The sequence below is a fragment of the Cyclopterus lumpus genome, chromosome 3, assembly GCF_009769545.1.
Source record: "Cyclopterus lumpus isolate fCycLum1 chromosome 3, fCycLum1.pri, whole genome shotgun sequence".
Lineage (NCBI taxonomy): Eukaryota > Metazoa > Chordata > Actinopteri > Perciformes > Cyclopteridae > Cyclopterus > Cyclopterus lumpus.
This window is the reverse complement of record NC_046968.1, coordinates 13,057,954-13,071,461: the sequence shown is the minus strand read 5'-3', so window position 1 is coordinate 13,071,461 and position 13,508 is coordinate 13,057,954. Positions and strand designations below refer to the sequence as shown.

Below are 13,508 nucleotides of genomic sequence, written 5' to 3'. Positions count from 1 at the left end.
CAAAGAACCAGCGGATGACTGTTAATTTCAATTTGGTTTAAACTGAAAGTTCATATTTTCCAACAGTCTTACAAGTCGGCAGCGGGATAGATGAAGTTGCTCCAGTACTCACTATCCACCAGCACTGATGAGAGTAGGAAAATGTGCCATTTGGAAACTAATGAAAGGGGAAAAAGTTTGACGATGCTTCGACTGCGTATATTTCCACCCAATAAGTACAATGAGTATTCTCGACCACCTTGAAAAAACTAATTTTACCACCATGAATTATTCACTATGTGCGGGAAAGGATACAAATCTATTTCTTAGACCAAAGGAGACGGAGTTTGATCTACTTACACATCAGATGGTTCTGAGGCAACATGAACACCAACATCATTATTTGTGCAGTTTTTAGTCTCAGAGAGTCTAAGAAAACCTGCTCTTAACCCATCTTTTCAATAGCAGGGTCTAAACACCCCCCTTCCTTTACTCAAAGAGAGAGAGAAAGAGAGAGAGATTGTGGTTGGGTCTGCTGAAGCCATTTTCTCATAATGCACATTAATGGCAACGCCTTGTAACACATCCAAGTCAGTGTAAAAAGAAGTTATGCAGAAAGGAAACAAAAGACCCCGGCAACAAGAGATATATGGTTTACTTCATCAAAACTTTAGCCACAAGACCCTTTCCATCTCTTCCCCCACCCTCCGTCTTTGTCACTTTGATTTATTTTTGGCATTGCACATTAGCATTTTCCAGAGGAAAAACTGTTGGGAATCTGATTTCGGGCCCAATACGTCCTTTCTTTTCCATAACTTCCTCGCCTGTTTTAGATGTCACAGTGGCTGCTCCATGATGCAAGTGGTTGTTTCCATCCAAAGAGGGTTTGGAATTCAGCGGCAACAAAGACAAAGTAGGTTTTAGTTTTGAGGCCTGTCTTCAACAATGTAATATCAACACGTTTAAGCTGAACTGAGCTCTTAATCAACATTTAGAAAACAGTGTATATACGCAAGATATGCTGTCTCAGACCCTTGTCAATCAAACTAAAATATCTGGACAAGCATTCTGCATCACAGTGCACACACACACACACAAATGTGCACACAGAAAGTAAGTTGCCAATCTGATCCAACAACATTTATTGTGTGCCAACAAAACAGCTCCTGACCGCAGAGTAAAGAAGCCGGAGTGGCTGGCTTAGTCACAACTATGGAGCATATTGTATATCTCATGTCAGATCACGCTGGCAGATACCAAGCCGGCTGTCGAGCTCCACGAACTGGATAATGTCTAATCGTTCAGATTTTACAGACAGTGGAGACCTGTGTAACATGGTTACAAAAATAACTGCTGCCTTCAACAGGGTTATTCATAACAAATAGGAAATTCAAATACGGTATATGCTCAAGGCTATAATTGTGCTACTTCTCCCATATGAGTGAAAGAGGTTTAAGGCCTTCTTTCACATTATTTTACATAAATATTCTCAGAGTCCCAGCTGCCCGTGTTGGTTCAAGTGATATTTTCACAGAGTCCTTTAACGCTCCCTCTGAGGCAGTGGCTTGCCCATGGGAGGACCTGATCCAAGCACAATGGGGGCGGGGGGGCTCACAAGGAAAAAAGGCTTGTTGTGACGCTTTTGTGTCACAGCAGCGCAAAAGTCCACATTACACTAATCTCTTTTCCCTTGTTCACTCACAAGACTCAATCTCAGGTCTTCAGAGCTTCTCCAATTCTACAAGGACAGAAATCACTCGGGGCAAAAGATCACAGCTTCTTTCTCTTTTTCTTTTCAATAGTCTCAGCATTCAGCAGCAAGGTCACTCGCACAATCAATTATAGACAGTATATCTATCCAAGAAAAGTTAATAGATTGATAAATAAGCATAATTTCTTTGTGACTTATTTGAGGTCAGTTCAACTGCAGAGTATAATAATGAATGCACGGCTTTCTCAAACTGTAGCTAGCAAATGGTTGCCACAAAAAAAAAGAAAAGTAAAAAAAAACTTGCCCTTGATTATGTACCCAAATGTCTGCAAAAGGAAGATGGACCAACATGAGTGTTGGTTTAAAATTCAGTTTCAAGCACCTGCACTCTTTTCACACAACCTGACAGCTCTCAGTCTTGGTCCATATGCTCTGTGTGTGTGTTCGTACTCACTTGTGTCCCCATGCCTGTGTGAGGGAGAGAGAGTGTGTGTGAGTGTGAGTGTGTGTGTGTGTGTGTGTATGTGCACATGTGCAGGGACTCTAAAATCCACCACATTATAATTACTGCCCGGCTGCACTGTGTGTCTCTTTGATATGGAAATAAAGGCTGCCATAGTATCACACAGCCACTGTACAAATCTTCATCTGGTTCATAAAAAACAATGAGCCCGACTAATTCCTCCACCTGATTACAGTCCCAGACCTATGTCACAAACTCACAAACATGCAGCCACCAATTAATTCTACATATTAATGTGTAATAAAAAATAACAATTAAAAAAAGATATCAACAGAGGCTACTTACCATAGCCTAGACTGTTGCACTGGAAATCAAAGTTAATTATGCACAACTATGCTATAGACTAAAAGAAAATGTCCAATTATTTTGAGAAAAACATTTTTTGTCGGAGAGTGAATGATACAGATCAAAATGGGCCACTTAGGTTACTTGTGCAATTATGCAGTTCCTGTGAAGATACACATATTTAGATTTTTTTTTCATCTGTAATGCTTTAATGTCAGCAATACTGTTCACTTACAGCAGCCAGAGGGACACAGATCTAACAGAGCCGTAAAATCTGCCCCGGCCTTGTCAATGTTCAGTAAATGCTGGCGCACATAGGTGCCATTTGTTTCTATAATCTTTGACATAGAGAAACCTTGATGAAATATAAATACTTGAGATTCTAGTCTCTCTGTCTCCACTTCCTCAAAGCTTTTCCTGGAAGATGTTGACTTTTGTAGAGGTGATGTCCGGCCCTGATGACCCAGTTGGCCACTAATGTCATCCCTATTTCTCTTCTACAAGAAGTGACAATGGTGCAAACTGAGACAAGCCACACTTTCCTTGTGTACAAGCACAGCTCCCCTTTGTCCAAAGAGAGCACGTCTGCACCATGCTTTCTTTAAGCCACGATCCAAAATCCAAAGCACTCATGCATTCATTATACAGAATACTGCCTAATTACAGTGTTGTGTGAAGGAAAGAGGTGACATGTTACTAACTTGTCAGAAACTTCTTGTTGAATTACAAAAAAGAAAAGAAAAAAAAAGCTAATGCATGTTCCCATCAGTTTTGATCATTGTTGAAATATTCTACAGCAAATTAGATAACACTTAGAAAGACAGATGTCACAACATGTGCTGCCACATTTATTATCTCCTGCAGTCCTCCACCCTTCTGCTGCCCCCCTCCTCTACCTTTACCAGGCCTGCTGTTGTTTACCTCCTCTCAACTTGTTTATAATCAGGTCTCCGTGCTCCCTCCACTACCACAAAGAGAGGGAGACTAGTACCTGTGTGTACCACCCCCTCCCTCCCAGCAGCGCCCTGTCACTTGGAACGAAAAAAGAACACAGAATATATGGAAAGACAACATGATGTGTAAGGTCTCAGTTTTGCGGTCTAACACACATCTGGTTGGGAGAGACCGAGCGGCTTTTTGCATTTTGACGTTTCAAATCAAAAGCAACAGTAGTTTTTATCCGTGTAAAGAGCAAAGACCTTCTCTTGCAAAATATCTGAGAGAGGGAAAGTATCCGTCAGGCACGCACACAAGCCAAGGCGCACAGGGGCTCACTCATACACACACACACACACACACTAAAAAACAATGACAGTTTTATAAAAAATGTATATGTCTAGGTCGAGAGAGACTGATGCATCCTCTTCAGAACTTTGCATTGAATAATCTTCAGTGTTACACATATTATTAATATTGTCGGCTCTAACTGCAACTAACAATACGCCACTATTATATATGATCACATTGCTGAGAAATCATCGTATAAGTAGTTGGATTTGCTTGTAATTTGAAATAATTCTGTCTGGTAGAGTAAAACGGTTGGAATATAACCTACAGAAACCAGCACTTTCATTTCACATCACTGTGAGTTACAGTTGTAATACAAATTCCCAGCTGTAAACTGGGAATAAAATTATCAGATTTGCTTCCTTTGTAAATAGCGTCAAAAATAACACAGAAGCGTAATCAATGTGCACATTTAAGGTGAGAAAAAGACAAAATACTAAAGCAATATAATATAGTGCACTGTTCTTTTTGAATCTCTTTCCCTCCCCTGACTTCTTTGAGCTCCTAATTGTTGGCACAAGAGCTTAGTTTAAACAAATATATCCTAGATGATGAGGACAGTTGGAAGTAGAGCTCAAGTCAGAACAAGTCAGTTTAGCTCGTGGCACTCAGTCTAAACTCATTCTAAGATGGGCTCATCCACAACGTTTCTCTTCCACTCAATAAAATAAATAATAAAGAAAGGCTCTCATCGCAATGAATAATGACGAAAAAGACGAGATTCACAGCAGCAACGCTGCTCTTGCAACACGGGAGACATTGGACTTGGACAGAGTGCAGGATGTGTTTAGACAAGTGAGCCGGGTGGCTTCTCCCTTCATGCCAAATGAAAGTCCTAAAAATCTTTGAACTTATACTCAACGACAGCGAGTAAATATCTTATGCTGACTCCAGGTTGGAAATGCTGCTTTTCTCAGTCTTGCTTTTTAAAAAGCTCAAGATCCAACCTGCAGATTAGTCCTTGAAAATACAGAGAATGTGCAAGGCCAGTCAGTATGAAATAAGATGATTTTGATATTATTGCCTTGCAGTTCTGTTAAGTATCACACACCAACAAATTACCAATCTTTAGTTTTTGAATAAAAAATAAAAAGCGCATCATTTCCAGGCAACATTGATTATTAAAGAGCAAGAAATATGTGCCTAATATATAAGTGACACTTCCCATCTCTCCAATTATTAAAATGCACATGTAAGTTGTGTGTAACAACCGCAGATGCATGTGGAAAAGAAGAAGGCGGTCCGTGAAGATGCAGGTATAGTTTCCCTGCATGCGCCAAATGAAGTGATGGATGTTAAATAGGAGCAAGTGCGGTTGTGTGGAATCAAAGGGCTGGAGCCGCTTTTCTCTCTGACTGAGCGGCACCAGCCGTCTGAGACAAACTCTTATAGAGACACAGCCGAGAGTCCCTGTATAGTAATCGGGACAATGTGCTGAATGGACAGTCTAATTATAAATGTGCCATTTAGACTCGCATTTGGTCTCCAGAACCGCCTCACCTTATGAGGAAACGTGCGTTCAGAGCTCCAGAAAGAGCAACTGTTCAAAGGGTCACCACTTTACTGCGACACCGCGGAGAATGACCCGCGTGGGGCTTTTTATTGGAGCACTTTTGAGAAGAGATCCTTTTTCCTTCATTCGCCACAGGTGCGTTATTTGTGTGGTCACAAAACTCACGTGCTGCGTTTGTTTTAATAAATAGAAGAAAAAGGCACAACAGCCCATTTCAATTTGAGAAAGTTTCCAGTGTTGTCATAACGGATTCTCTTGTGGTGAAAAGGTTGTCAAAACCAACGCAGCGGCTGGAGGCGGCTCGTTGTTGCGCACCGGCAGTGTGTCTAATTTTGGGAAACGTCTTCAGATGAGGGGCAATCTCCGCGCTGCCAATATCACGCTCCATCACGGAAATTTCACTTAGTCTCACATTAATGGTAAATCTGGAAATTATTATTTATCAATTTTGTGCAACATTAATATATGTCCTAATGGACATCATATATATATATGTATATATTATGTGTGTGTGATTTCCAAACACACACAAAAAAATAGACCAAAGTTTATATTATGCTGTAAAATATCTAAACTGATATATTTCTATTTAAAAGGCCAGATGATTAATTTCAGGAATTGTCTTACAGTTTAAATATGTCTGAATGTAAGAGAGAACAAAATAACCCTTGTTAAGTATATTTGCACTTTTCAAATGGAAATCAGTTTGTTCAGTCCAGGCGCGCGCAGCGCCAGAGACTTAAAAGGAAAAGTGTCTGTTCAAGTGCATCTTCTTTAAATGGACAAGCCTTGCGATTGTTGAATTTAATTTATGGCGTATGCATTCTTTAAAGGTCAATTACCCTGACCTCCCGAGAAAGTTAAGGGAGAAGAATTTCCCAGGCTACAAGGTGGCCAGAAACTGAGCTTTAGACATAAAACACACAGACAAAAATAAAATGAGGAACAATAAAAGCCCCGAAATGTGTAACAGTATAATGAGAGACGCGCGACAGCTTCAAATGAACTTGTCCACCTCGCGGGCAGAGAGGAAACCTACCGGGGCGCGCGCACATCGTCCTCAATGAAGAGGACTGCGTTGTGGACAGAAGGGAAACTGCCACCAGCACCAGAAAGTTACGGGACGTGTAAACACAAACACGAGAGCACTGTCAACCATTACATCTCCAACAGTTCCAAAGAATCGCCTCGAGTTTAATGAACACGAGCTCGGTGACAGCCGTTAAGTCCCGCTCGGTTGACGCTGAACAGCCAGCGGCTCGCGCGGCTTCACGCTGCTGAAATAAACAAAGAGGGGAACAAAATAATAAATAAACGGGATTTCAAACCTTCAGAGTTGGTTTAGGTGCTCTCGAGAGTTGAGTTTGGAGGAAGTTCCGATGTTGAGTTTAACGCGCATTCACCAGTTGTGAGGTGAACCCGAGCTCCTGCATCGCGCCTCTCTCGTCTCGCGTGTTACTCCGCTTGTTGTGGGTTGAACGCGACGCACCAAACAATCGCAACAACTGAAAGTTTGTCGGTCCTCCTCCCCAGTTACACAATGTGCTGAACCCGTGTCAGCGCAGCCACTTAAATAACTTTTCTAAAAAAGAATCGTGTAAAGAGAAACGCACGCGCAGTGCCGGGGACCAGTTCACTGACAGCGCGCGCTCGACTTTTACGAATCAGCAATACGACACAAAGTGAACATATCAGGACGACATAGAACAGCATGTGGAAAAGTAGAGCCAAACGTGTTCTTTACCTTGATGACCTGAGCCGTGGAGGAGATGTGTACGCGTCCTTTCTCGGCCGTAAACACCACTAGACTAGCTACACTAGAGAATGACCACTGAGCTGCTGTGTGTTCAGCGGCAACTTAAGTCTGCTCACTCGGGGCCATGCGAGGGAGCCCGTTCACTCTCTGTGAAGTTCAGCTGTCCGAAACTACAAGTACCTTTTGTTGTTCGCCTATCTGTTCTTCATCCCCCCCCCCCTCCCTCTCTCTCTCTCTCGCTCTCTCTCCCTCTCTCTCTCTCCCTCTCTCTCTCTGTCTCTCTCTCTCTCTGTCTCTCTGTCTCTCTCCCTCTCTCTCGCTCAGACAAGAGAAGACGATGGGTAGAGCTGCTGTCAATCTTGGCAATCAATGCGCGCAGCCATGTCGCGAGTATTCAAAGCATTTCCCGTCGTGCAACATCAGAAAGTGAGTGGCCAGGGCATTGATCTGAGGAAGGCAAAGAGGCAGGACTCCCCCCTCCTCCTCCCAGACAAGAGACGCACGCGAGAGAGAGAGAGGGAGAGAGAGAGTTGTGGCGAAATGAAAGTGGAGAAAGGGAGGATGGTTGTGCCCGTAGTTTAGTCACTTTAATAGGCTTACTTAAATGAACATATCTTACAGGTGCAGCGACTGCAAAGTTAAGGATGACTTTGTTTCCTTTCTAAAGAAGCTGCACTTTCCTTTTTAGTGGCACAGTCACACTTTTTATTTCTTTTGTCGGAGGACAAATAACGCACTGACCCTTCCAACTTCAGTACAAATGTTTTAAAATGACCGTTTATTTAGAGAAGAATAGGCCCAGCTGACATGAGTTAATGAGAGCATGTGAGAAACCTTGTAAGAGGAGTTCATACTCGTGCGAAACAATTAAATCAGCACCTATATACATACAATTGTTTTCTCTTATAACTTTTTTATGTCAAGACATTTTAATCTACACACAACGCATATATCTCCCAGCTTCTGAAATTGGCAAATTGCATGGAGTTTTTCATCTTTTCTAGAATTTAAAATAATTATTTTTTTAGAGATTATCCAACAAAAAGTACATCCAATATATACGTTCCTCTCGGTATGCCGGGCGTTTAAGATTTGTTTTAATGCCGTTTATTTATCATTAGATAAACAAATTATTACATAAAAAATATGATACAAAATAATTTAAATAAAACAAAACTCATGAAGGGGACAGTTTTCAGAGGCATACAATTAAGATTAATAGATTTTAGAAATTAAAAAAATATTCGTGTGTAAAAACGAACATGTAATGTGTGCGTGTGTGTGTGTGCGTTTGTGTGTGCGTGTGTGTGTTTTTGTGTGTGCGTGTGTAATGTCACTAGTGAATGCCTTATTTTCCACATCCCAATTTAACTTTCATCTATTGATAAATATTATTTTTTTTTTTAAATAAAATCTCAAAAGCGTGTTTAGATATAGATATAACGTTAGCTATAACTAAAAGAGTCAATGCGTTACACCAGTACGTTATTGTATACTCAGTTACTGTTATATGTTAGACTGATTAAATTGATTTCAATAAATCCTGTTTTGTGTATTGAAACAGATCCGTTTGACATCTGAAATTAAAGCAGCAGTCCAGCGGCTGTCCCAGGATCAGTCGCGGAAACAGACGCTTTTACAATTAGACACTTTTCTGCACTGAATGAGCATGTGTTTGAAATTATCAGCTGAGTTTGGAGGAGGCCCAAACATGTCAAACACACCAAATAAAGTACGATAGGAACGTTTAGAAATCAGAGAATGGTCCGAATAGAAAGACATGAGAAAGAGACAGCTGACGGAAAAAGTTGTAATCTAGAAATCAGCAGCAGCATTTTATGACAAGTAAAAAAAAAAAAGCCCACTACACATTACAACACTCAATATAACACCGATATTCAACATGTCTTAAGTGTCATAACAGCAGAATATCAGGGATCACACAATATAAATAAGAAAGTTACTTACAAAGAGAGGAGACAGCAGGAAGAAATTCTGATTGTTAACTGCAGAGTCACATAGAGCTACAAGAGGGAGAAGCAGAGAAAGAAAAGGAGTGAGTGACACACAGAGAGAGAGAGAGAGAGAGAGAGAGAGAGAGAGAGAGAGAGAGAGAGAGAATTGGCCACACAACTCATCCACAACACCGTATCAGCTCAGACTCCCGTGCGCCCCCCCCCCCCCCTCCCTTTTTTTGTTCAAGGGGAAATAAAACGCACCACATCTCCATCAAGGAGTATCACACAATGTCCAATACGCCTGAATTAATTTTCCTTTTAGCTTTAAGTTTTAATTCCCCTTCTTTTTTTGCAGTGAGAACGTGGGTTCATTTCCCTGGTGAAATTTGCTTGAGAGAAAAAAAGGAGAAAGAGAGTAAAGAAAGGACCTTACCTTTCCGAAAGAAACTTTTGCCGTCTGCAGGTCTGCGGACTCTTATTGGACAAATGTGAAACCATAACACGTGTCACCTATTTGACCAACAAAACAACTCACACACAGTGAAGCACGCATGGTTAAATTATACATACTCTTGCAACAGTCAGACCTTTCTATTTTTCAGATCCATGCATGATGATTCATATGCGCTCAGTGTGTGGTGTCCTCGGGAGCGGACGTACAGCCACTGAGATGCGTGTTTTACGTGGCTCATACGCCACCTTTTGGCCACTGTGAGAAACACCGGCAGAAATCCTCCTGCCTGCAGAAAGCAGATGACTGTAATAAAGACCAAACCAGAGAATTTGGATCACAACACTCAGCCTATTACACAGGCTCATTGTAAAGAGTGCATCTTAGCAGTGAAATCATTTCATTTAAATGCTTGTGCTTTGCATTGCTGCTTTAAAAATGTTGTTTTTTGTATCTGTAAAAACAAAAATAGACATGACTCATTGTATTTGCCTATTGTGGGGTTTACCACCAGGCTAACATTGAAAGATGATTACTTATGGGTGCAGCTGAGCAGGTGCCAGCGGGTGCCATGATAGTTCTCAAAACACAAGTTTATATGATTATTTCTGGAGGTGACTGTAAGGGCTTCTTCCTCTTCAGAGCTCAGATGGTAGAGTGCATGACGCCCGCACGGAGAGCAAAAGACAGTGCAACTTGTTGGGGGGTAAGGCAGACACATTTGCATACCCTGTGAGTCTTTGATGCATCTTGAAATTCAAGTCAAGCCCATAAATATTTGAAAAGGAGAGTGCATAAAAATCAACATTTTTGTTACATTAAATTAACATGTGTTCTTCTCCTGTTCTGCATGGTTAATTAGAGAACACCATTCAGTCAGTGAGTGAGGATGGAGTGTGTGTGTGGGGGGGGGGGGGGATGCTGCTTTGATTACAGTGCAGACAGAGCAGGTTTCAAAGGTGTGCAGCTGATTCATGCTCAGAAATACAGGGATTTGTATTTGTAATGAGGATTCACAATTAGCTAAAGGTAGAAGATTTTAAGAGTTCTACTTTAAACCTATGAGTGTGACCCTCAATTCAGCTACTCCAATTCAGCTTTTATAAACTATCAATAGATGTTTATTACACACATAACACACTATGATGCCGCTATATGGGCATTAGTTACGTGTTTGTCTTTGTTCAATTGAATTGAATTTCAATTTATTTTGTGTCGCCAAAAATTCAAAATGTTATCAACATAATAGAGTTAAAACACATTCAATGCATATGAGCTAAATTATTAATATAATGAGAGTAGTAAGCGGAATAATGATGGACAAAAATCACTAATAATAACAGCAGCAGAGGTTATAATAGAATAGTCAACTCACTGGTCAACAGATAATATATGTTCAATAACGTGGTTTAACATTTTTGTAATCAAATACTGGATAATCACGTTTTAAATACATTTATAAACAGTTGTAAAGCTGCTGATCATGTGAGCATACAACGCATTGTAAAATTGTTAGGTCCCAGTGTATAAATATCTTAGAATTGCTATAATTCTTTACTCTAACTTTATGATATAAAATATTGGCATATGTGCATAATCCCATAAAAATATGTATTATTAAACAAGGCATATCTTTAATTCATATATTTATATATTATTAATCAGCATGTGTCGCTATGCATCCTGACTTAAATAAATGTCTTGACGAGCTGACACACCTTTGTTTTTCACTTGTTTTACGTTATCATTATGTTTACAGGCATTTTATTATATGACAAGCGACGGAATAGCAGCAGACCTCAGCTCAAGAGGCGATGAGCTCGTGGAAATACAGACGTCTATGTTTCTGAATAGAAATAAAGGCTATATGTTGATCTTGCTTTGTAAACAGTTACCCAGCTCTTGTTCAAGCATCGTATGGGATTTGGTTTGGATGCTCTATAAAAAATGTTAATGTGTAACGTAGTTTAAGGAGATCCTCAATGACAAAAAATGACACAACCCAACACAAACTCCTGAACATCCTGACCTGCCATCAGCTCTTGCCAATGGTCACAACCGCTGACACAAACCAACACAACTTAGTCATTATTGAATGCCAAATATATGCAATTAACTCTCCCACTATTTGCATACATGCATATCGCCTCTCTCCCAATTGGACTTGCAAAGTGGGACGCTCTGTTCTCATTAGTTGACCCAAATCTCTTACTTGTAACTCTGGATTTCATCAAAGTTTAGTCAGGATCTAATATTTCCTTTCAAGTTAACAGAGAACCACTGATTAATCATGTTGAAATAAGGAGTGCAACATGCCAATTTTAATTATATACTTATCAGGGACACCATCATACAGCCTGAGCCAGTAGTACTACAAATATCAACTGTCAGGATCTGTAGCGTTGTCGTGTTTCCTGTTTTATTTTGAAGTCCTTGTCTCTCGTGTCCTCTGTTTCTCTTCACTTCCTGTCCCTGTGATTGTCTGCCCTGTCCCTGATTGTTTCCTCCTGTGTCTAATCACCTGCACCAGCCCTCTGTATTTAAGTCCTGTTCATGTCATTCCCCCTTGTCGGTTCGTCTTGTCTAGATCGTGGAAGATCTTGTGTGCGTGTTTTGTATCCTGGTTTTTTGAAGCCTGTTTTTAGAATCCTGTTTAGCAATAAAGTTGCTTTTCCATCGTTGACGGCGTTTGGGTCCAGTGTTCCTGTCGAGCTGCACATAACATCAACTCTGTAGTACTCATGAATATATACTCTAATCCAATTATTTATGGTACTGTATATGCAATGTACTTCTAAATACATTACCGGTTCTGTGTTTGTTTGTTTTTTAAGGCCCAATCAAGAATCTGGTGAGGTGACAACTTCCTCTTCTTCAGCAATTGACACACAAGTACACATTTTTGTTTTGCAGCTACAACCTTTGTATTTCATCAAAATGCATCTGAAGTAATGGTCTAATCTGACTGGTATTACTGATATATAAAAAATAATTAAAAAATAGAATGAAACATCCCCGCTCTGTAGATCCAAAGATGCATGCGTAGCCTCTCTGTTTGACTCACTGCACATAGCACATTTCACTTAGATCAGTGTGTGTGTGTGTGTGTGTGTGTGTGTGTGCACAACGCTGCTAGATTAAAGAGGAGCCCTTGGGGCATTTGGTTCATTTGCAAAGCAATTGCTTTTATGTACAAAAAGCCCAATTCACTGTAGGTATTGTAAAAGCCTTCCGTTTAAGGGACATGAGATTAATTCATTGTTTAGTGTAACACAGCACTTTCTCAACACACACTTAATCATTTATGTTGAAGGAATTGTGTTCTTTTACTGTTCCATATATTAAGCAGGTAAACGTATTATTCAATATTTAATATTTTTACATTTGTATCATCTCCCGAATGATAGTGCAATTGTAAAACCTTTGAAATCAAAGTTTGCACAAAGGCATTGTTTTAGTTACTGCAAATGGTTTGGTCAATGTGCTGCAGCATAACTGTAATTCAGCCTTCTCTCTATTCTTTTTATAGCACTCACGCACGTTCGAAAGAATATTCAGTGATTCCTAACTCTTCAATTATTCAACAAATCACCATTCCATTTCTTACATATTAAAAAATGTACCGTATGTGGAGCTTGAAAATGATAAAACGGCATAAAATACTATTTTGAAATCAAAGCACCTATTGCATCGGCTTCCTTGGTTTTCTATTTGTACAATTGCACTACAATCTGGATCCCCACAGTGCCCAAAGGAGGTGCCGGCTGTGTTTCCACTGTAATCCTCAGACATTCACGCCAAGTAACAATAATATTTATGTGATGGAAATATGTATCATCGGGAATCAGTGCAGGATTTCTCCGTTCTCATCCCCCATCGAGGGAAAAGTGTGAATATGTAACACACAGCAGTGAACAATATAGACCTGAGTACAAGGTCAGACTCCTCAGCATGGTCTCAATAGGATCTCATCATAGGAAAGGAAACCTGACAAATAAAGTAACAACAGGCAAAGCTTTAACCTATGATGCATTTAACTGCCACT

General features: G+C 40.2%; 1 protein-coding gene across 1 annotated transcript in view; it reads right to left on the bottom strand.

Annotated features, from left to right (window-relative positions):
• sox6 (SRY-box transcription factor 6) overlaps nt 1-7,200 on the bottom strand; it is a 125,859-nt gene extending 118,659 nt beyond the window's left edge. Inside the window, exon 1 of the mRNA XM_034527901.1 lies at nt 7,043-7,200. The gene's annotated coding sequence lies outside the window, so the exon portion shown is untranslated. The remainder of the gene's footprint in view (nt 1-7,042) is intronic.
• Between the last annotated feature and the right edge of the window lie 6,308 nt (nt 7,201-13,508).